We start from the raw sequence: 25,047 nt of genomic DNA, 5'->3' as shown, positions 1-25,047 counted from the left end.
TATCTGACGAAGTGTGCATGCACACGAAAGCTCATACCAAGAACTAACTTAGTTGGTCTTTAAGGTGCTACTGGAAAGAAATTTTTTTTTTTTGTTTTGACTATGGCAGACCAACACGGCTACCTATCTGTAACTCATTATGTGAACGTTCGTCTAACAAACAATTTCCTGAAAACACACAGTGTTCAGATAGCAAAACTTGCCTATATAAGTATATTATTATTATTATTATTATTATTATTATTATTATTACCCTGTCCATCTGGCTGGGTTTCCCCAGCCACTCTGGGCAGAGCTCTCAACAGAATATTAAAAAGATGATAAAACATCAAACATTAAAAACTTCCCTAAACAGGGCTGCCTTCAGATGTCTTCTAAAAGTCAGATTGTTTTTTATTTCCTTGACATCTGAAGGGAGGGTCCCACTACCTAGAAGGCCCTCTGCCTGGTTCCCTGTAACCTCACTTCTCGCAGTGAGGGAGCCACCAGAAGGCTCTCGGTGCTGGACCTCAGTGTCTGGGCTGAACAACGGGGGTGGAGATGCTTGCTCTTTGTACATGCTCTAGAAGAGTAGCTATGTTGATTAGTTTGCTGGGTATACTGTGCTACAATACCTTAGAGCAAATGTTGGCTTCCAGATGTTACTCCCATGAGCCTTAGTGAGAATGGTAAGTAGATGGGGATGCTGAGACAACAACATCTGGAGAGGCCACCCTGGCTTCCCTTGCCTAACAGACGTACTGGGTCTGTTTCAGAGACAAGAGTTTAGCCCTGAGAAGTGCACAGAGAAGATAAAGAACAATGGAGGATAGGAAAACCAAAGGTAACTAAATACACCCTTAATAATACAACTAACTTGATTTGGATTGGCCAGCTGTTTACTCTAAAGACAGGAAAATCCTAGTTAGGTTTTCTCTGTCAAGGTTTCCCAAACTTTCATCTCCAGCTGTTTTGGACTACAATTCTCAGCATCCCTAGCTAGCAGGACCAGTGGTCAGGGATGATGGGAACTGTAGTTGAAAAACAGCTGGAGGCCCAAGATTGGGAAACACTGTTCTAAATGTTTCATATGATGAGGGACAGCATGGGTAAGCATGCTAGCTTCATTGCCCTCCACAAAAATTTGGAAGGATAACTAAATCTCATGGGAACTGCAGGGTTAGAAAAGGATACACATTACAGATGTTTTCCCTCCAACTCACAGAGACCCATGGAGATAGCCAAGGGGAGACAAAACTAGTACAGTGGTATCTCGGTTTACAGTCATACCTCTGGTTAAAGACGCTTCAGGTTGAGCGCTTTCAGGTTGCGTCCTGCGGTGACCCAGAAGTAACAGAACGGGTTACTTCTGGGTTTCACCACTCGCACATGCGCAGACACTCAAAATGACGTTACGTGCATGCGCAGAAGTGGCGAATCGCGACCCGTGCATGCACATGTGCAGACACAGGTTGCATTCTGCTCAGGTTGCGAACGGGGCTCCGGAATGCATTCCGTTCGCAACCAGAGGTACCACTGTACAAACTTAATCCGTTCCGGAAGTCCATTCTTAAACCGAAACCGTTCTTAAACCAAGGCACGCTTTCCCTAATGAGGCCTCCCACTGCCGGTGCCCTTCCACCATTCCATTCTTAAAGTTCGCAAACCGGGACATTACTTCTGGTTTTGCAGAGTTCATAAACTGAATAGTTCGTAAACAGGGCTGTTCTTAAACCGAGGTACCACTGTATGCTCTCCCTCCCTCAGATTTGTTGTTCTTTAGTTGTTTAGTCATGTCCGACTCTTCGTGACCCCATGGACCAGAGCACGCCAGGCACTCCTGTCATCCACTGCTTCCCACAGTTTGGTCAAACTCATGCTGGTAGCTTCAAGAACACTGTCCAACCGTCTCGTCCTCTGTTGTCCCCTTCTCCTTGTGCCCTCCATCTTTCCCAGCATCAGGGTCTTTTCCAGGGAGTCTTCTCTTCTCATGAGGTGGCCAAAGTATTGGAGCCTCAGCTTCACAATCTGTCCTTCCAGTGAGCACTCAGGGCTGATTTCCTTCAGAATGGATAGGTTTGATCTTCTTGCAGTCCATGGGACTCTCAAGAGTCTCCTCCAGCACCATAATTCAAAGGCATCAATTCTTCAGCGATCAGCCTTCTTTACGGTCCAGCTCTCACTTCCATACATCACTACTGGGAAAACCATAGCTTTAACTATACGAACCTTTGTTGGCAAGGTGATGTCTCTGCTTTTTAAGATGCTGTCTAGAACACCTGAATAGAGCTACAGACATGCTAAAATGTGGGATAAATGGTTAGAACTTTGAACATATGTTTGCTCCATTCTAAAGCATTTATTTTCAGGTGGAGCATGTGTGCCTTGTAAGTCTGGCTACACTTTACATTTGCCGTGGGAAAAGCAGCCAAACAATGTGTGCTCCTTCTGATGCTGCCTCCCCATCTGCTTCACATTGGGCAACACTTGAGAGGCAAAAGAAAGCCTTTCCCCCTGGATTCCGCTTGAGCTGACCCATCATTTTCCAGAAGCAGCTCAACCGGGCAGCTCAACAAAGTTTTGCCTGAGAGCTACAAATGACCACATAAGGTTGTTTGAGTTGCAGCTTTGTACATTACTGATGGATTGATTTTGAAGGGTTGTATCCTGGTATTTCCGTCAGAAGATTCTTAAGATGATTTACAACAGATTGCAACTCTATAAACGTAGTACCCCAAACCTCCACACATAATCCAGTAGCCTTAAATTCTCTGGCAGGTGGCTGAGGCCACAGTGTTCTTCCTTTCAGTTCTCCAATCCCAAGAGAAAATGGTGGCTAGAGCAAAATGTTCTCTCCAGCAGGAAAAGAGTGGAGGGAGCAAACTTATTGCGGTGGCTGCTTTTCTTTCTTTTTTTGGAAATTTTAAAAATTAGATTTTACATAACAAATTTCAGTTTAAGCATATTATTCACCTTCAGAGTTAGGATTCTTGGAAACCCTTGACTTCCCACCGCCCTTCCCTGGTTTCCGTTGTCAATCCCTATTTCCTTCAGCTTATCCTATTTTCTCTAATTTGTTAGAAATATTATTAACCATTTTTCCATTGTATTTTGACATTACAAGCATAACTGTAATCCTGCCAAGGGTTTTAGTTGTTTACAGTGTTCTCTTAAATACATTATAAATTTTTCCCATTCCTTCTCGAATTTCTTCTCTTCCTGGTGTCTGATTTTCCCAGTCAATTTTGCCATTTCAGCATAGTCCATCATCTTCATCAGCCACTCCTCTCTGGTTGGAACTTTGTCTTCTTTCCATCTCTGGGCCAGTAGTATCCTCACTGCTGTCGTCGCATACATGAAAAGTCTTTTCTGCTCTCTCGGAATCTCTGTACCTAAAATGACTAATAGAAAAGTCTCTGGATTTTTCACAAATGTTATTTTAAACATTTTCTTCAAGCAGTGGCTGCTTTTCTGTCCAGTGAATGGAACTCGGCTTGTTGAGAGAGCACTGAACCAGAAAAAGTGAGCAGTGAGTGATCAGAAATGAAGAGTCGGCAAAAGCTTGATGAAATAAATTTCTTTTCAGCAGGTATTTAAAGCCCACCACAGTTGGCAGTTCCCAAATTGCACAGGTGGTGTAGAGGATGGAGGCAATTCAAGGGAATGATGGGGTTTGGGGTTTGGCATGTTCCCCCAGTGCATCTGAACAATTGGATATTTTTAATTATTATTTTAATTATTATTTATACTTTTCAGATTTATACAGGTCACTGGTTTTACAATCATTTTGACATTTCAAAACTTGACTTTCTTTCCCCCTCTTTCTGCGGTTCCTTAAATTTATTTTTAATATCTTCTGCATATCCAAATTAACCTATTTGCTCATTTATTCATCTGCTTTAAACATATACTCTTATGAAACTGCAGGCTATTACAATAATCCTGCCAATGTTATTATCTGTTTACAATTTACCTGTTAATATCCAATAAACCATTTCCATTCTTTTATAAAAAGTTTGTCATCTTGATTTCTTATTCTTCCGGTAAGTTTCGCCATTTCTGCATATTCCATAAGTTTTTTTATCCATTCTTCCTTTGCTGGGACTTCTTCTTTCCATTTTGGGGCAAGTAACATTCTTGCTGCCATAGTCACATACATGAATAAATTTCTATATGGCTTGGGTAGTTCTGTCCCTATAATTCCCAAATAATGCCCCTATAATGCCCTGTATTATTATTCATCATTCACATTGTTATCAGCACCAGAATGAGATCATAATTGCCAATCTCTCTCCTTCAGGTGGACAACACCAGCATGAGGACACAAAGACCCGTCTCTCTCCTTCATTGGCCACTATCAACATGAGGTCACAATGGACAGTCTCTCTCTCTCTCTCCTTCAGGGAGGCAGCATCCTCATGAGATCACAATGGCCAGGAGAGGATATGAAAAAACCAGATCACAACAGGCTGTGTGTGCAGATGGTAGAGGCAAGTGTTGCCTGGCACCCCAGATTCAATGGTGAGCCTTCAAAGTGCAATAACCATCTCTATCCTTCATTGGCCACTATCAACATGAGGTCACAAAGGCAAGTCTCTCTCTCTCTCCTTCAGAGAGGCAGCACAATTTCTACACAGTTTAGGTACTTCTGTCCCTATAATTCCCCTTTTGGAGAGCTTCTGGGGTTTTTTTTTTTTTTGTATTTTTACCAACGTTATTTTAAACATCCTTTTTCATTTCATTATATATCATTTCCCATCTGAACAATCATAGCCTTGGAGTTGGCATAGTAAATCTCTTCACTTTGCGGTCAGTGTCCCGGTTGCAGCAAAATGGCAATGGCACAGAATGCAGGAATTGCTTCACCACCCAATTCTCCCCACTGCGACTACCCTGGTAAGGTAGGATTTCTCTGTAAGTCATTTTTTAATTCATTATTTATTTTGCATGCAAGGGCCTAATGTGGCAGAGCTCACTTTCCCCCTTCTTAATTGGCTCTTCAGAATCAGTCCCCCAGGGCTGGGGGAACTTTTCAACCTTCTCTTCTGAGACCAAATGCCCGTGATGGGCAGGATCAGAGACAAATGTGGGCAGAGCAATAAATGTGAAATTTACCCTAGCGTAGTAGGCTACTTGTTAGGCATATCCTCAAACACACCCTCTATCTCCCATACAGGCAAGTGAGAAGCATTGTTAGAGGTCAATGACACATTGGAGCTAGGCCTATTCTGGGATCAAATCAGAAGCGGGATGGCTTTCATAATTCCAGGACCGTCCCTGGAAAATTGGGTTTGCATTTGGATCCTGCGTGTGAAACTCCCATCCCTGCTATAATTCATCATCCTTAATTTCTGACTGTTTGGCTTACATGTCGACCGTCCTGGAGCCATGCAAACAAATTATCTGCTCCATCTTTAGTCAAAGTGGCCAAATTCAATTTAGCAAAGATGAAGGGGTCACTCTCAGTGGACAACAATTCATATTTTTGAGAGTTAGCCAAAGGAAATAAATAAAGTTCAACTTTAGCTATCTGAAAGGCCTCGGAGACATGCAAAGCATTTGACTAATCAGAAGCTAGGAATGCTGTTTATGGAGGGTTGCAGTGACACGAAGCTACTGTGGTAATATGACAGAGTCTCTCTCTTCCTCTGTCCACAGCAAAGGGTGTTGTCCTCTATTCCCCATGTCCACCTAGATTGGGGTGGGGCAGACATCCAGTTGCCTGACATTTTTATGTGACCTTACTTGATTCCCGCTTCCTGAAACAATATTTGAATCGAAATGTAGCAGTGCTACAAAATTCGCTCTTCTCTGATTTTTGCAATGCCCTTCTCTCTCTCTCTCTCTCTCTCTCTCTCTCTCTCTCTCTCTCTCTCTTAATAATCTTTATTAATTTAAATTACACACGTATACAAAGAATTTACAACCTCATACTACAAAAAGAAAATTAAAGAAAAAAAGAATTAAGAAAAAAGAAAAGAAAGAAAAATACAGAAAAAAGAAAGAAGAAAAAGCAGATTTACGTGCATTAAAAACTTAATCTTCCTAATTAATACTTAAATAAACACTCAAATAAAACAGACTTCTGACAAAACGAGTCTTCCCTTCTCAACAAAACAATGTGTGCAAATATATATATATTCGGGGGAAGTGTGCAAATAAATGCATGTTTGACAAAAAAATAGCACACACAAATGCGTTATATTGAGCAGGAGTAGGCAACCTAAGGCTCATGGGCCACAAGCGGCCCATGAGGGCCGTTTAACCGGCCCACGAGCCACCCCCAAACTGAGCCACCTGCTCGGTGAGTCCCCACACACTGCGCTAAACTGGCGCAGCGCAGGGACTCGCTTCTGCGGCGTCGGAAATCGTGTCTGCGCAGATGCACACACCAGAAATTACGTCTGCACAGACGCAGATGCTAGAAATCGCGGGTGCTGAAGCGCAAACACAATCCGGCCCACGGAGTGATCTCCGCAGGAGTGAACCGGCCCAGGAGAGGTAAACCTTGCCAACCCCTGATATTGAGAGATACTGCTTGCAAAAATGTGTATATCAGAAGAAATGAAAATGCATAATAAAATGCCGGCAAATTGTTGTATTGGCATTATTATTATTATTATTATTATTATTATTATTATTATTAAAAAAGAAAAGCAATACAGAAATGCAGAGAACTTAAGACTGGAAAAAAATGAGAAATTGAGAGAAATCAGACTGGATAGTTTATTATTATTATTATTATTATTATTATTATTATTAATTGAATTTATATACCGCCCTATACCCGGAGGTCTCAGCGCAGTTCACAGAACAAAATCAAAATATAAAACCCAAAAATATATAATCAAAATAAAAACAACAACCCAATAACCTGCCCACCCCCGCAAAAACCCCACATTTTAAAAGGGCATAGGATGTTTCATCAATCCCTACAACCAGGCAGTGGTGCCAAATCTGTGACAATTGCTGTGAGGGAGGGAAAAACTGAGGTGTACGTGGGTTCCCACAAGGCAAGACACAGTGATTACAGCAAGAACCTTTATGGAACTAACAGAAGTGGACAACAAAGGCAAAGCAACTGCTTATATACATTTCTGAAGGCCTGGGCCACTCCCACTCCCTGCGTGATTGGCTGTCTAAACTTCCAAGCTGCAAGTCTAAACTTCCAAGCTGCAAGTCATTACTCAGATTTTAAGAGCCAATGGCAGAGGCCCAAATCCTGAAACTGGATATCGGAACACAGGAGCTCAGAATCCTTGGTCTAGACTCAAGCTCAGGCAAACACAGACCACTGAATACTAACAAAAACCTTGAGACCAGCCAATTGATTTGGAGATGAAGTTCCTTCCTGGACTCAAATATGGCAACCAAAAAATTGCATAGCAAGGTCATTAGCAAAACAATAAACCACAAAAAACAAATAAACTACAGAAATGAGGATGGGAGGGTGGGAGACCAAAATGCCGACTGCAGTGTCAGGTGAGGAGGTGAGGCCTCCCATGACTGACCAATTATCGTGGGTGGGTAAACCTGAATTTCCCCATGGCCAAAGGGAGGGAATATCTCCCATTGGCCATTGGGAGGGATCAAAATGGCCTGACACTGGCAGTGAGTTGTGTGGTGCCACAACTGCCACCCACAACTCTTCACACAATGAGTGTAACACAAAGCCAGATTCTCATGATCCATTGTACAAGCAAGCTTTGTTCCAGTTTGTCCCACTGTTTCAGCCTTTCAGGGTTCCAGTCAATGTTGCGTCTGGAGAACGAATGTCGCCCCGGTGCGTTGCGCAATCTTTAAGCACTGATGTATACATAAAAATGTTTTTTTATGTATATGACAGCAGCCGCATGGATGTTGCTAGCCCAGAGATGGAAAGAAGAGTCCCTACCAGAGAGGAATGGCAAACTAAGCTGATGGACTATGCCAGGTGTAGGCAAACTAAGGCCCGGGGGGCTGGATCCGGCCCAATCGCCTTCTCAATCTGGCCTGCAGACAGTCCGGGAATCAGTGTGTTTTTACATGAGTAGAATGTGTGCTTTTATTTAAAATGCATCTCTGGGTTATTTGTGGGGCATAGGAATTCGTTCATTCCCACCCCTCAAAGAAAAATCTAGTCCGCCCACCACCGGCTGAGGGACGGTGGACCGGCCCACAGCTGGAAAAGGTTGCTAACCCCTGGACTACGCCGAAATGGCAAAACTGACCGGAAAGCTCAGGAACCAAGAAGACCAAAACTTTAAGAAAGAATGGGGGGAAATTATGATTTATTTAGGACACCACTGTAAGCAGATGAAAACATTAGCAGGATTCTAATAACACTTGTAATGCAACAAACACTATGGACAATATGGAAAGATATAAAATATAAATTATGAAATAATATGCAGTAGAAAATGTTGACAATAGGACCCAGGGAGGGGATGGTGGGAAGTCTCGAGATTCAGAGAAATCTCTATATATGGATATGTATTTGGTATTGTTACAACTTTACATTTGGAAAATCAAATAAAAATGATTTCAAAAAACAAACCAATGCTGATGCAGCTGCTTAGCAGAGGGAAAACGACACGCAAGCAAAGCGGTACTCATAAATAACCTGCCATCTTTGAAAAATTAAATGGAAACATCCCAGTTCACCTTTGGCCTCTGTTCTTTCGTAAAGGTGGCTTGGCAGGATGGCCAATGGAGACAAATCCACAAGCGCAAAAATCAATGCCGCTACTTAAAAATCCTTATGAAATACATCGGGACAGAGATGCAATGTATAATTAATTGATTAGCCCCAAGAGATAGTTCAACGGAGCCCAGCACACATGAGCAACATCAAATTTAATTGATGAAAGATGTAGCATGGAAAGTGTGTGGGACTTTTTACTGGGGGGGTTGGACACCCAGTAACACTCTGCCTTCTTGTTGATAACCATCCTACAAGCCAACTGTTAGATTTTCATTTTTTTAAAAAAATGAAATTAAAAAAATGCTACTTATGTAGGCCGGCAATTTCCACTCTAGACCAGGCCAATGAGCAGCCAAAGAACAGAAATAAGAAGACTCCTATGGGATGCACTATTCCACAGCTGGAGCCAAGTGTGGAGAATGATTCATGGTTTTGAGCCTTGACTTCTCACTGGATTGGCTACGGAACAATTAACCATAAAACGAAATCATGCTTTTTCTTCCAGAACACTCTGAGGCAAAAGAACATCTTCAACAGCTTGCCCTCAGAGCGTACCACACAACTTGTGCAATAAACAGCAACGTTGGTTTAAAAGGACAAGTGCCGCACTGAGACAGGTTTATTTTTTATATAAATTTATTTATTTGGTTTTTCAAATGAAAGATTTACAATCACATATCCAACATACATCATAAAAACAAGAGTCCAAAGAATCTTCTGGACTTCCCCCCTCCCCTTTGTGGGTCCTATTGTTAGTCATTTCCTCCTGCGTCTTTCATAATAATCCAAATCTTTTACATCTCCATTATGTCCAAAATTCAGCATTAAACAGCCACCCCAAAATAAATCACAATTCACACAGAATTTTTGTTTAGGTTTTTGGCATAATTTTGGCCACAACTTAATCTGCCATTCTTCTCTGGAAGGGACTTTATCTTCTTTCCATCTCTGGGCCAATAATATCTGCACACCCATGGTCGCATACATACGGTAAATAGTATTTTCTGCTTCCTTGGGATTTTGGCACCTAGAATTCCAAAAAGAAAGGCTTTGGGGGTTTTTTATAAGAAAAGGTTATTTTAAACATTTTTTTTCACTTCATTATATATCATTTCCCAAAATTCTTTTACAGTTGTACCTTGGAAGCCGAATGCCTTGGCTCCCGAAAAAATCGGCTCCCGAACCATCGAAACCCAGAAGTGAGTGTTCCAGTTTTCGAACGATTTTCAGAAGCCAGATGTCTAGCTCGGAAGCCTCGCTTTGGTTTTTGAATGGTTTCAGGAGTTGAACGGACTCCCAGAACGCATTCTGTTCAAAAACCAAGGTACCACTGTACTACCACACTGAGAGCCAGTGTGGTGTAGTGGTTAAGAGCGGTAGTCTCGTAATCTGGGGAACCGGGTTCGCGTCTCCGCTCCTCCACATGCAACTGCTGGGTGACCTTGGGCCAGTCACACTTCTTTGAAGTCTCTCAGCCTCACTCACCTCACAGAGTGTTTGTTGTGGGGGAGGAAGGGAAAGGAGAATGTTAGCCGCTTTGAGACTCCTTAAAGGGAATGAAAGGCGGGATATGAAATCCAAACTCTTCTTCTACCTTACATGTCCACCACATATGCTAAAAGGTGCCTTCTTTTTCCTTACATTTCCAACATATATTTGCACCTATTTTATACATTTTTGCTAATTTAAAGGTAAAGGTACCCCTGACAGTTAAGTCCAGTCGCGGACGACTCTGGGGTTGTGGCGCTCATCTTGCTTTACAGGCCGAGGGAGCCAGCATTTGTCCGCTTCTGCAGACAGTTTTTCCAGGTCATGTGACCAGCATGACTAAGTCACTTCTGGCAAAGCCAGAGAAATGCATGAAAATGCTGTTTACCTTCCCGCTGGAGCGGTACCTATTTATCTGCTTGCACTCTGTGCTTTCGAACTGCTAGGTTGGCTGGAGCTGGGACCGAACAACAGGAGCTCACCCTGTCGCATGGCCTCAAACCACCAACCTTCCGATCGGCAAGTCCAAGCGGTGCAGTGGTTTCGAAATGCCATAGTTGGGTACCTGACAAAAAGAGGGCATTGCTAGAAACAGGAAAGGCTCATCCTTAACTGGAAATGTGTTCTAGAACATTCTTAGGAGCACTGTGGGGAATGCAGGAGCTAGAATCTTAAGCAGCAGCACTCCCACTGCAACATTTGCTTGAAGTTCCTGCTGAGCCCAGTTCCATGTTGAGGTCCCCCAATCCACCCCCAGATAAATAACAATTCACACAGAATTTTTGTTTAGGTTTTTGACATAATTTTGGCCACAACTTTATTAAAATACATAAATGTGAGTGGATGATAAGGAATTGGTTCCGACTATCTGTCCCCGCCCCAGGACAGAACCGACTTCTGGATTCCAGCGAGAGCCAGTAAGGAAAAACAATATTGGAGAGAGCATTGAGCCGGGCACCAGACCCTCACCTCTCCCCGCATGCTCCCAGGGTCTTGCGCTGCCTAAGCCCCAGCCAGGGATTTGGACGAAAGAATGGCAAGCCCCTGGATTCCTTTAATGGAATTCCCTTTCCGCAGCAGCACTGGAGGGGCAGGCACCCCCAATTTTCACCCCTCCACCAACCAATTCTTTAACCAATGCCTAATCGCAACCTTACAAGTTGTGACAATTTGCTACGCAGTAGGCAAAAAACAAATGGCACCAGCCAATCATCCAAATGGACAAAATTCCTACCAGGCCCCTGCCCCAAAAGCAGACGACCCCATGACAGTTATAGCAAGGTCAATGCAATAGCCCTAGATTAGGGAGGGTGGGTGGGTGGGTGATCCGATGCATGCAGCAAAAGAACAGAGTCAGTGCTGCGTGGCCTGATTTTATAACCTTTGGTCCGTCCCACTAATTGGCAACATCAAGATTTTCCAACAGCCCAATCACTGCAGATGGTCATCCAAACTATCCCGCCCAGCAACAGAGGGGTGGCCTGTCAGACCCCACCGCAACACGTGCTCTCCATGAAGGAGAACACGCTTTGTAATATATAGAATAATAATGAACATCTCAGGACTCCGACCCCCTTCCCTTATTCTTGAAAGGCTTTCCAAGAATATCCATACGGTCAAGGTTTATGCTCTGTTTCCAAAATAAGGGATCATGTGCCTTTGTTTCAACATTCTAAAACAAATGTTTAAATCTAAATGGATTCTATTTGGGCACAGCTGGAGTTTATATGGATCAGCTTACGGAATCAGGTCCTGCGTTTCTTGACACACTGCTACATTTCAGTCAATATTTAGTCAAACCTGATCCTGATTTACTATGAGAAAAAAATAAATCAGCCAGGACGTTTAAGGAGAACATACTTGTGTCTGAAACGTCTCCCCATGCCTTCGCTCTCATAGGGTTAATGCAGGACTTTCCCATTATTATCATTATTAGCCTTTGAATGGTGAATTTGTAGTGCTTATGTGGCTTCCTTGGTTCACTGGGCAGTTAAAGCTAGGGGTGAGTCATTTAAGGCACAGTTGATGCATTGCCAAAAGGACGTTGGAGGAGATTTGATGCTCTCAGGGCTGGCCCAAGACATTTTGGCACCTGAGGCTGCTGCCTGAGGCAGTTGCCTCACCTTGCCTTATGGGTGAGCTGGACTTGGATGCTATCCATTTTATTACATATTGTTCTGATGTAAGTTCATATAGCTGTGGCCTGTCGAACCAAATCAGCTGGGGGGAAAGTTGCACAATGTCAACATGAGGCGTCAGACGGATTATTGCCATTCCTGCCCTACGATCCAGTATGACAGCAGCCGTGCTCTGGAACGATTAAGATCAAGCAGGCACCTTCACTGAACTGTTTTCGACGCCTGATGAAAACCTCTTTTGCTCCGGCAAGCCTACCCAAACATGTAATTTTATTATACTTGTTTTTAAGTTCTGTTGATTTTATCTACGGTCGTGATCATTCTGTTATGTCTACTGGTTTTTTTTAAAGAGTTTGCTCATTTTGTTGGTATGTTTTCGATAAACATTTTACACCGTTAACTTCGTAGGGTTTTTAAATTTATTTATTTTACTAAGGAGCTTATACGTTTTGCTAAATAAATAAATCTTCATAATATGCATGCTCCAGAGGCTTCAGCTCGTGTCGGTCCTACTCTGTCTCTCTCGCCACACAGTGAACAAGATCACTGCTAGGACCAGCAACAAACAGGACACAGACTCCACTAGAAATTGGTTCTAAACAGTGTTTTCTGTGTTTGGCATCCTGTCAAAGTGCTGAGTTGTGAGAGAAGTTGTCATATACTCTTATGCTAGCTGGTGATGGGTAAAGGTAAAGGATTTCTGGACAGCTAAGTCCAGTCAAAGGTGACTATGGGGTTGCGGCACTCATCTCGCTTTCATGCCAAGGGAGCCAGCATTTGTCCACAGACAGCTTTCCAGGTCATGGGGCCAGCATGACTAAACCGCTTCTGGTGCAACTGGACACCGTCACGGAAGCCAGAGCGCACAGAAATGCTGTTTACCTTCCCGCCACAGTGATACCTATTTCTCTACTTGCACTGGCGTGCTTTTGAACTGCTAGGTTGGCAGAAGCTGGGACAGAGCAACAGGAGCTCACCCTGTCATGGGGATTCCAACCGCCAACCTTCTGATCACCAAGCCCAAGAGGCTCAGAGGTCTAGACCACAGTGCTACCCGAGTCCCTATTGGTGATGGGTAGGGATGCAAGAAAGCACCAATATCTTTCTTAGAATCATAGAATCGGTTGGAAGGAACCGCGATGATCATATAGTTTAAGCTCCCCACAAGGCAGGAATCTCAACTCGAGCTTCCATGACAATGGCCATCCAACCTCTGCTTTGTCGTATGCAGTGCTGTTTCCCTTCCACTGCAGCTCACTTGCCAACAAAGACTACAATATTCATCTTGCTGTCTGCAGAGGCAGAATTTTAACATAAGTTGATTACGTTATCATTACGTGATTCCATACCGTTCATTTCATTGCAAAGGAAACAAGATGCAGATAGGGAGGGGAGCCATCATTTATGTATCGTTGGTGGACTGGAAACAACAGGGAATAACTACAGCAGGAGTCTAGGCTCAGCTAATATTTATTTTATTTGATGCTTCACCTTTGTATCCCACCTTTCGTCCAAGGAGCTCAAGATGGTTTACGTGGTTCTCCCCATTTTTACTTCTTCACAACTACGCTGGGAGGTAGGTTAGCCTGAGAACAAGGGATTGGCCCAAGATCACCCAGTGAGCTTTATGGATGAGTGGGGATTGATCTCTAACCTCCAACAACAGGACTGTACAAGGGTCCCCAATTATAAAATCACAGAAAACGGGAGATACGTAGCCACTCCAGCAGCATATCTCTATTTCCTCACATCCAGAAATGCAAGAAGGGCTTTTACTCTTGCTAGAAGCTCAGCTTTGCCCTCACCAGTTCTGGAAGGCTCCTATAGAAGGGTCCCATACACAGAGAGACTTTGCGCCTGCCCATTAGGGGAAATAGGAAGCCTTGAACATATATTTTTTGGATGTCCTTATTATGTTGAGATTCGTAGAGACACCATTGATCCTTTGCTGAAGAGGCTCGCCAATCTTTCAGGCAAGTCTACACTTAATTCTTTCCTCTTAGGCAACGATCATAGGACAACCTGCGCCCAGATTTGTAGGCACAGATCATCCTCTAGAACAAAATAGCTTACTAGGGAAATGCTGAAGTTGCCCTTTGGGGCACCTCAGGGTCAATTTTTTATGGTAGCCCAAATCTCAGTTGTACGGGTGTATGTATATATCTCAATTTTAACTCATGAGCTATTGCTGCAATCTGCTCCGATTGTATATTTTATGTTTATGAACGCTGTTTTTATTGTGTTATGTTATGTGAGCTGGTCTTTGACCGTAATAAATTATCTGTCTATCTAAATCATCTATCTCTAGCCTCCAAGGTCCTAATCCAGCACTCAAGCCCCATTGGGCTTAAGATGGGGGTCAGCCCTTGATTTTGCTACCCAACCTCCTTCAATTTCCAGCCTCGCCACCATTCCTATCTTCGCCAAGAAATAGTATGATAGAAGATGCACTTAAGGATGGGGGTGGCTGGTGCTGTCTCAAAGTTCCTTGAAGCTTTGGTAAAGCGTGTTCTCCCTGAAATGAGAGCACATGTTGCGGTGGGGTCTGCCAGGCCAACCCTCTATTGCCAGGCAGGTTAAATGGTGATTGCCTGAAGCAATGATTGGATGACCGAGTTGCTGGGGCAAATTGCATGTTGCAAATTGGTTGGGTGGGACCAAAGGCTTTAAATATTGGGGCACTCCGCTTTTGCTTTCTCTTTCACTGAGTGCATCGGATCACCCGCCCGCCCTGTGTTCCGGTTGACCTTGCTATGCCTGTCATGGGGTCATCTGCCGTTGGGGCAGGGGCCCAGTAGGAATTTTGTCCATTTGGCTGATTGGCTGGTGCCATTTGGTTTTTGCCTACTACTTAGCAATTCGTCACAACTTGTAAGGTTGCGGTTAGGCATTGGTTATAAAAATTGGTGGAGGAGGGGTCAGGATAGGCTGGGCCTGCCCCTCCAATGGTGGTGTGGGAGGGAATCCTGGGGCTTGCCACGATTTCATCCAATCCCTGCAATGGGACCAGGGCCAGCAAGCCTTGGGGAGCAGGTTGGGTGAGCGGTGAGGGACTGTCACTCAGCTCAACTGATCCCCAATATTGTTTTCCCTTCACTGGCTTCCGAGGGAGTTCGGAAAGTCAGTTCTGTCCCAGGCAGAGGGACAGATAGTCATAACCAATGCCTAAGCAACCACTCACAGATTATGTATTTTAATAAAGTTGTGGCCAAAATTATGCCAAAAACCTTAAACAAAAATTATGTGTGATTTGTGAATTATTTTGAGGGGTGGCTTGGGGACCTCCACACGCAATGTTTGTTTCATGCTATGCTCCTTCATTGCAGGACAAACGAAAATGGAAAGCCCCGTTTTTGTTCTAGATAAATTATGTCAAATGTTTGCACTTTGGCAAGGAATGTGCAGGCACCTCTTCGCATCATGCTTCGCTGTGTCGGGCTATCAGGAGCTGGCAAGCACAGCCTCTGCTCCTCAGCTATGTAGGAATGCAGGATTGTCAGATTTCAATCAAGAACGAAAGCCAGCCAGGACCTTCAGCTAAAGTAAACCTTGAGCACTTAATATTTAATACAAAAACATCCTGTTCTCTTAGACTGATTCACCTTCAACAAAGTACAACTTTGTCTTCGGAACAAGGAGATTACAAGAAAGAGGGCTTAAACTTTAATGGAATATATAAAACAGTAAATGATTAAGTTCCAGGTGGTGAGCACATTCTAACTGATACCATGTGAGAATCTCACCCTGGCCATTGGATCGACACTGATTGACGTCACGTGTCACGTTTGCATGCTTTCAAGCTGACAGTGCTTCCCAGAACTGGAACAGAACCAAAGAAGATGTCATCCTCCGTATGCAGGGACTGGATGGGCCAAACCATGTAGAAGCCATTTTGTCAAGCATGTCGTGTATTTATTGTTGTTGTGTTGTTTTGAAAAATCAGCAGGCTACTTATAAACCTCTGGCTACGTGAAACATATTCAATAAACACACAAGTCATAACCGGCTGTACCTTTGAAAAAATAATATACACTATTCATTGTATTGAATTGTAGATTTCAACAGAAGTAGCTCATAAAGTTCAACGAAAAATGTTGAACTGGACTGGATTATTTTTTCAAACGTACAGCCGGTTACGTCTTGTATCTTGTGGGGAGTGACAAGAAGGTACCCCATGGGGTGCTCGCCTTGCCACCCCTGGGCGTGGCGACGCAATCAGCCATCGCTCTGCCGCAGCTGCATGTGGAGGATCCTCCATTCACGTCTGCTGCCGTGAGCAGAGGATCCCCCCACCATCTGTACGGCATTTGAGCGGCACCGGTGCCAAACCGCTACGTACAATGCATGCACGGTGTCGCATGCATGCGCTGTACATAGCAACACCACACATGCGCTGTACGTAGTGGTTTGCCAACGGCACTGCCCAAGCACCATAAAGACGGCGGTGGGAGTACCCCGCCACCGTCTGTACAGTGCTCAGGCGGCGGCGCTGAACTGCTACATACAACGCATGCACAGTGTTGCACGCCTATGTTGTACGTAGCGACACCATGTATGCATCCTACGTAGCGTTGCCACACATGTGTTGTACGTAGTGGCACAACGCCTGCACAGCCAGCGGTTTCCCCTGCCCCGGGTGTTGGTTAGCCTTCGTTCGTCCCTGACTGGTGAGATTCCAGTCCGGTTTGGTCTAAAATCATTGAATCTTAGAATTGTAGAGTTGGAAGGAACCCCAATGGTCATTTAGTCTAACCCCCTGCACTGTGGGATTTTTTTGGGGGGGCAACATGGGGCTCTAACCCTGAGATTAAGAGTCTCATGCTCTGCCAACAAACCTGTCTACTGAGGACTTGCACCCCTCACCATGAGTAAGGATATGGCTGCTTAGCTGTAGATACTACTTCTGAAAACACCTCAGTGCTAGGTTTACTTAAAGTTCGTTGCACAAATACATTCATGTAGGTAACACCTTGCAGGCATTTATGTTTTCAGAGAAACCTACACTGATCATGGGGGTGGGGCAGCCGTATCAAATTCTGGCATTGGTCTGTAATAACTTTGGTGAATATACCTGAGGCTGTTTGTCTCAGTCAAAAACAATACGACTTGGAAATTGCTGCTTCAACCCCTTTGATGCAAACATTCCTGTTCCTGTTGCAATTACTTAATTGTTTAAAGCCTCCGTAAAGATTACATGGGGGCGCGGTGTCTTTGCAGATAATGCCAGGGGCTTGTCTTTCAAGCTCTGCTAGAAGCATGGAGATTGTAAGCAAAAGTACTGGTTACTGTTTTGTATCATTTTTCTTCGTGGTGTTCCATTGCATGTTTCTGTCTCTTTGCAACTGAAAGGTACTTTAAGGATATGCTCACGCTTTCCCCCTACAGCAAATGCCCCCAACCCCAAAGAATCCTGGGGATGTGTGCAGAGGAGGGCAACCAAGACTATTATGCTGGGCCCGGGGGTAACCTGAGTAACGTGGTCCAGGTCCGGTCCCAAATCCAAGGGTTCCGCGAGGAGTCAGTCCGACAGGGCTAAGGCAGGACATGAGGCAGGAAACCAGGCAAGGTCAGGCGCAGGATCACAGGCAGGTTCTGGCAAACAGCAATGTTGCTCCCGCAACCTGAGGCAGGGTCCGACAGCCTTTTATCTCTGTCAGGGTAACTGCCGGTCCTGATCCCAGTGACTCACCTCCCTGTCTTGCCCAAAGGCGAGCACTCCTCCTGCGAGTACTCAGGTCTCTCCTTCTCTCAGACCTCAGTCTCTGCAGCTTGGGAGATGTCGGTGGGTTACTAGACCCAGAGGCCGCCTCAGCCTCTCCTGATCCAACTGGTAGTGGAGCAGCTGTAAGTGATTGCCCAGCTGAAGGCAACAAGGTAATCCCCGCATCTGGAGCCAGGGCAGGCTCAGGCCCCTGACTCACCCAGTTGGTGCTTGTTGCAGGGGAACCTGTGCAGACTGGGGCTCTTCAGAATCAGGCCCCAGACTAGGTTCAGATGCCGCCTGAGGCAAAGGATCCGGTGCGGGCTGTGGCTCCGAGTCCAAGCCCGAGTCCCAGGCCATCACAACTATCAAAGGTCTGGAAACCAAGCCTTATGAGGAATGGTTGAAGGAGCTGGGCATGTTTAGCCTTGAAAAGAGGAGACTGAGAGGAGATATGATAGTCGTCTTCAAATATCTCAAAGGCTATTTCATGGAAGATGGAGCAAGCTTGTTTTCTCCTGCTCCAGAGGGTAGGACTTGTACCAATGGCTTCAAGCTACAAGAAAGGAGATTCCGACTAAACATCAGGAAGAACTTTCCGACAGTGGACTCTCCTTCCTTGGAGGTTTTCAAGCAGAGGTTGGATGGCCATCTGTCATGGATGATCTAGTTGAGATTCCAATTACTGTTACATACAATTAGATGGGCTAAGTGTGAAGCTATGTATTGCCGCCAGTTACCGAGTAGGGGAGGGACAAGGCAGTGGGAAAACTCAGGAAGTGTTTAATGTTTGATGTTTTATTGTGTTTTAATATATGCTGTAAGCTGCCCAGAGTGGATAATAAAGTGATGATGGTGATGATGCTGTAGGTGCAGCAGCAGAGCCAATCCAATGCTCCCACCAGCCACTGCCACATGCAACATATATTGACCAAGACCATTAGTCCATATAGACCAGTATTGTTTAAGCTTGAATGGCAGATTTGCATTCTCTCTGAGATGTTTCTCATCACCTTCTATAGAAGGCTTTTTAAACTGAAGATATCTTTTGACATGCTCAGCATGTGCCCAACTGCATGTGCCACAGCCTCACCCAGCATTGCATGCCTTCAGCACTGGACTCTTCCCTTTGCCTAGGCCAGTGTTCCTCAACCTTGGGCCTCCTGACTTTGTACTATAACTCCCATCATTCCTGACCATTATCTAAGCCAACCAGAGATTATGGAAATGCAAGTTGAGCCACATCTGGGCACTCAAGGTTGAGCAATATTGGCCTAGAGGCACCCCCATATAGTCTTATAAATTTAGCCTCAGCATATTCCAGTACTTAATATTTCTATAGGCTAAGTGAATAGGAGGAGGAGATCATCCCCCACAAGGCCTTCTGCTGTGAATGTTTACAGCCTGTAATGAAAACCACAAGTTTCTCTTTTTACCCAAATCAGCACACATTCCTGCGACCCATAGGCAAATACAGGAGACGAAACAGGGAGTATATGATTAATCATCGCATATTTCTGGAAGTTTAACAAGCTTCCAAAAGTACCATATTAGCCAGCCAAGTTTTCCTTTTCTTTTAAAAATCAACCTTCTTTTCTGCTTCTCCTTCTCCTTTTCACGATATCGGATGACAAGATTACATTGGTTTTCCCTGCATCTCTGCCGGTTTTCAGGCTCACTACAAGTTCTGATCTTTTAAGGAAAGAGCCATACAGAAATATTGTCTCTGCATTAATAATCTGCCCATTATTTATGTTGCACACTTCAGGACAGGAGGAAGGCTTATTTTCTTTTAATGTTCAAATAATCCTCTCGGAGAACCCAGCGCAGAGGTGATGAGAAGGAGGAGGAATAAAAACTCAGCAGACTCCGGAGCCAAGAGTTTGCTTGCTTACAGACAGATGGCAAATATAGCCAACATTGTGAAACTGCAGCTGTGTGCCTCCAAACCCTCAGATCTATGTGTGTGATCATCACAGATTTTCTAATCATCTAATGGAGCACAGTCTCCTGGAGATTTTGGGCAACTTCGCTTTGCCAAACTCTTTTTGTTTTCCTTTCGAGGAACCGCATTCATCTTACCCAGAATACAGTTCAAGGAAAATAGCTTTCTTTCGAAAGCTGCATATGAAGCTTGTACAAAAAGACCAAGGAGGCTTTACTCTTTTTATTATGACTATGAGATCCAATTAAAGAATGATCTGTTGATCGGAAATACTGAATGACAAACACACATGCAGCCAGTTCGCCAACAGATCTGCAAACTGTAAGATCCTAGAATCGAAGGACTGGTTGGAGCCATTGCGTATATTCCTAATTCACCCATAGGCCATGTTTTGAGTGATGCAGACACAGGAATAGCTCATAGAAGTTATCCTGTCTTTTCCAAGAAATAGAACAAGGATCTGGTCTTACATCAGGGATAGAGAACCTGCTGTTTCAGAAGTTGCTGGGCTCCAGCTCACAACAGCCCCAGCCCGGTGTTCGAAACTCCCATTGTTCTAGGTGCATTTTGTGACAGCGAATTTCATTGGCGCAAGCAGCTTCTGAGCTCTGGGCACAGTACTGCGCCTAAGATTTCGGATTAAATCTGCAGTGCGGAAGGAAAGGAGGGCCTTTTTCTGCCTCCCACTTCCAGTTACTCTCTGAAGATTGGAGAAGAGACCCTCTTAAGAATATTAGGGGGGTGGGCAGGGGAAGGACTAGACCACGTGAAAAATGACCCCAATATTTTAGCTGCAGTTCATGCATTTTCAGCTTTGTATTCTTGTTATGAAAAAAGCATGCCTAGACATTCTGTTGTTCCACCCATAACTTAGGTTTAAGGTACCATTTAGCTCCTAGCTTTCATATCTCAGTTTCTAACACTGCCCCAGCCAGCAAACCAGTGATTGCCGTGGAACATCTGGGAGGGACCGAACCAGGTTAGTAACCCCTGTCTTAACATGGTTCTCTTCTGCCTGCTTTTTAAAGACCTGATGAAAGAGATCGCCTTGTGTTCGCATCCTCTTGGTCCAGCAGAGAAGCAACACATTGACAATCACCACATATACTGAACCTAGTGTGGAAGCCCTAGAATAGAATCATAGAATCATAGAATCATAGAATCATAGAATCATAGAATCATAGAATCATAGAATCATAGAATCATAGAGTTGGAAGAGACCACAAGGGCCATCGAGTCCAACCCCCTGCCAAGCAGGAAACACCAGCAGAGCACTCCTGACATATGGTTGTCAAGCCTCTGCTTAAAGACCTCCAAAGAAGGAGACTCCACCACACTCCTTGGCAGCAAATTCCACTGTCGAACAGCTCTTACTGTCAGGAAGTTCTTCCTAATGTTTAGGTGGAATCTTCTTTCTTGTAGTTTGGATCCATTGCTCCGTGTCCGCTTCTCTGGAGCAGCAGAAAACAACCTTTCTCCCTCCTCTATGTGACATCCTTTTATATATTTGAACATGGCTATCATATCACCCCTTAACCTCCTCTTCTCCAGGCTAAACATGCCCAGCTCCCTTAGCCGTTCCTCATAAGGCATCATTTCCAGGCCCTTGACCATTTTGGTTGCCCTCCTCTGGACACGTTCCAGTTTGTCAGTGTCCTTCTTGAACTGTGGTGCCCAGAACTGGACACAGTACTCCAGGTGAGGTCTGACCAGAGCAGAATACAGTGGCACTATTACTTCCCTTGATCTAGATGCTATACTCCTATTGATGCAGCCCAGAATTGCATTGGCTTTTTTAGCTGCCGCGTCACACTGTTGGCTCATGTCAAGTTTGTGGTCAACCAAGACTCCTAGATCCTTTTCACATGTACTGCTCTCAAGCCAGGTGTCACTCATCTTGTATTTGTGCCTCTCATTTTTTTTGCCCAAGTGCAATACTTTACATTCCTCCCTGTTAAAATTCATCTTGTTTGTTTTGGCCCAGTTCTCTAATCTGTCAAGGTCGTTTTGAAGTGTGATCCTGTCCTCTGGGGTGTTAGCCACCCCTCCCAGTTTGGTGTCATCTGCAAATTTGATCAGGATGCCCTTGAGTCCATCATCCAAGTTGTTGATAAAGATGTTGAATAAGACCGGGCCCAAGACAGAACCCTGTGGCACCCCACTAGTCACTCTTCTCCAGGATGAAGACAAACCATTGATGAGTACCCTTTGGGCCCTGTGGCAACATCCATCAGAATGGCATTGTGCATCCGTCAGATACTGGTACAAGGGAACAAAATGAACAATGCTCATCTCTATCTGCTGAAAGAAATATTCATTAAATCTGCATTCTTGTAGTTCTATGTGGTGGATGCCAATTAATGCTGCCCTCCTGAGCACAAAATCAGCTCCAAGGAAACATGAGGACCAGAAACCTAATTCACTTTGAAATAGAAGTTGAGGTTCTCAGGATAGCAAATGCTGTGCAAAATACCTGTTTGGGAGCTTGCCCAGGGAGCCATGACCTCGCTGAATGGAGGTGATGGACATAACACAAAAATACAGTGGGATCCTGCAAAACAAATGCACGCAAACAAAGTATTTCTAGTGTCAAATGCACTTGCCTGCATAGAAAACTGGGCTTGGGGAAGAAATGTAATGCTTCTTTAACATGCTGTTTTGCTTCCCAAAGTCTGTTGGCATCGCGAATTGCAGGCAAATCCTTCCTTCTTGGATCTGATGTTTATGCAAATAAGAATACCAAAACAATCTGATTCTTTTTGCTTGTCCCCCCCCCCCCCGTCCTCCAGATTATGCTCATGTACAAACAAACACAGTATTGCTTACACCAAGGAAACACAGAGCAATTCTGATCTCACAAAGGACTGACCAACTTCAGCAAATTAAATGCCCAGGGCCTCTGAAGCTTCATCTGGTCCTAATTTTCCATCGACTGTAAAATGACACGCCGATGTAGGGTTTTTTCCCCCCTCCCCCTTTCAATTTCATTGTAGCTTGTTTTCATCTAGTTTATATTTCAGGACGCCCTGCTTTTCCAGCCTGATTTGTCTTTAAAAATAAAAATAAATGACATGATTCTCCCTCCCGCCTTTTCCTCCACCCCTCACAGTAGCCGACCGAATGGCACCACCACAGCTCTGGAGCTCATGTGCTGCAGACTGGCAGGGACACCTCTGGTTTACAAGCCAGAAGTGCGTCCACACACCTTTTAAAGGCAGCTTCATATTCTTCCACGCAGCTTAAGAAGACGAGTTACGCTAAGAGACTGGGTGGCTTAAGCCTATTTGCTGTACCACGAGAAGGAATCAAGTTCTATCAAGTGATGTGGGGAGTATTCCCTTCTGCTCCACAACTGAAATTACGGTGGTTAGCACTACCTTTGTTTTGAAGAGGGGCAAATTGGCCTGTATCAACTTGGCTGCATTCAGACAAGCACCTAGATGCAGCTTGGAGCTATGTGTATACATGCATGGGTTTGTTCCTAGGCCAGCATTCCTCAACCTTGGGCCTCCAGACTTTGCACTATAATTCCCATCGTTCCTGACCATTATCTAAACCAACCAGAGATTATGGAAATGCAAGTTGAGCCACATCTGGGCACTCAAGGTTGAGCAATATTGACTTAGGTCCTAGGCAACCCCATATGGCTTGGTCTTATAAATTTAGCCTCAGCATATTCCAGTACTTAATATTTCTATAGGCTAAGTGAATAGGGAGGGGACGTGGGTGGCGCTGTGGGTTAAACCACAGAGCCTAGGACTTGCCGATCAGAAGGTCAGCGGTTCGAATCCCCGCGATGGGGTGAGCTCCCGTTGCTCGGTCCCTGCTCCTGCCAACCTAGCAGCTCGAAAGCACGTCAAAGTGCAAGTAGATAAATAAGTACTGCTCTGGCGGGAAGGTAAACAGCGTTTCTGTGCGCTGCTCTGGTACGCCAGAAGCAGCTTAGTCATGCTGGCCACATGACCCGAAAGCTGTCTGCGGACAAACACCAGCTCCCTCGGCCAATAAAGCGAGATGAGCACCGCAACCCCAGAGTCGGTCACGACTGGACCTAATGGTCAGGGGTCCCTTTACCTTTACCTTTAAGTGAATAGGAGGAGGAGATCGTCCTTCAAGGCCTTCTGCTGTGAATGTTTACAGCCTATAATGAAAACCACAAGTTTCTCTTTTTACCCAAATCAGCACACATGTATTCCTAGGCAGATGAGGAACAAATTAACAACCAGCCCGCCTCCTGGAAGTATTTCCACAGGGGGTCGCCCCTGAGGCGAGGAGGACCTATGGCATCTTCTTCTCTGGTGATTACTCGTAGCCAAGTAAGATTGTCTTCCATAAACACAGTTTTAACAGTGAGTCTGTAAGTTACCGCGGAAGTCAATTCTGGATCCACACATCCTTCCACAGTGGGGACATAGGTTTCCGGGCAGGAGTTGATCACGGTGAAGGTTTGCCAAGCGTGCCTTCCTCTTAGCATGTTTCTCCCTTTCGTCCTGAGTTTGAGCTTCTTCAAAGCCCAGGACACCTTTGGTAAAGGCTGTTCTCCAATTGGAGCACTCACAAGCCAGTGTTTCCCATATGACACACCTATGACATACCTCAAATAGGATCACCCCCACAGGAGTGCCACCTTGAGGAGTACTATGGCCCTACGCAAAAAACCCAGACAAAGCCAATTGGTCCTCCCTGGCCCTGAATATGGGGACCAACATAGTGCATAGCAACATCACAAGCATAAGAGAAGCATGTTTTAAGGCCCTCAGATTATTTTCTGGTTCTCTCTGAAGCAGCCTCATAAAGCCTCCCCAACAACCCCTCACATCCAAAAGCACAATTCTCCAGTGTCTCTGACTTTGCAGAAGAGCATCTGCTCTTTGAAGGACAGTCCAGTTCAAGTTCAGCTTGAAGATAAAAGAAGGGGGAGCAGGAGGAGCCTTGAAGTTGTTCATGAACAAGCATCTGGCTTGCAGACTTGATAGTCTCATAGACCACCTGGTCTTCCTTGCTATGGTGAGAAATATTGCATTGCTATTTAAATGAAAGTGATTGCATCAAATTTTGCATCAATACATACATACGTTGCTACTGGGGACCCCATGGTGAAGAGTGGGCATGA

At 44.7% G+C, this 25,047-nt stretch overlaps 2 long non-coding RNA genes across 4 annotated transcripts in view; one reads left to right on the top strand and one right to left on the bottom strand.

Moving 5' to 3' along the window:
* The first annotated feature begins 4,252 nt into the window (after positions 1-4,252).
* On the top strand, positions 4,253-9,996 carry LOC310759595. Of its 3 annotated transcripts, XR_014546444.1 has the most exons (4): positions 4,253-4,621; positions 4,753-4,880; positions 9,168-9,279; positions 9,795-9,996. It is a non-coding gene; the product is annotated as an uncharacterized lncRNA (long non-coding RNA). The 3 variants fall into 3 exon arrangements; XR_014546445.1 differs by lacking the exon at positions 9,168-9,279 and having other exon boundaries at positions 4,256-4,621; positions 4,753-4,893; XR_014546446.1 differs by lacking the exon at positions 9,168-9,279 and having other exon boundaries at positions 4,267-4,621.
* Positions 9,997-19,484: 9,488 nt separating this feature from the next.
* LOC310759591 overlaps positions 19,485-25,047 on the bottom strand; it is a 96,171-nt gene continuing 90,608 nt past the window's right edge. The window contains exons 3-4 of the long non-coding RNA XR_014546437.1: positions 22,408-22,485; positions 19,485-19,681 (exon numbers count right to left, since the gene is read on the bottom strand). This is a non-coding gene — a long non-coding RNA (uncharacterized lncRNA). The remainder of the gene's footprint in view (positions 19,682-22,407; positions 22,486-25,047) is intronic.

Source organism: Podarcis filfolensis, assembly GCF_964270895.1.
Source record: "Podarcis filfolensis genome assembly, chromosome: 3".
In the NCBI taxonomy this organism is placed as follows: domain Eukaryota; kingdom Metazoa; phylum Chordata; class Lepidosauria; order Squamata; family Lacertidae; genus Podarcis; species Podarcis filfolensis.
This window is presented reverse-complemented; position numbering and strand designations above follow the sequence as displayed.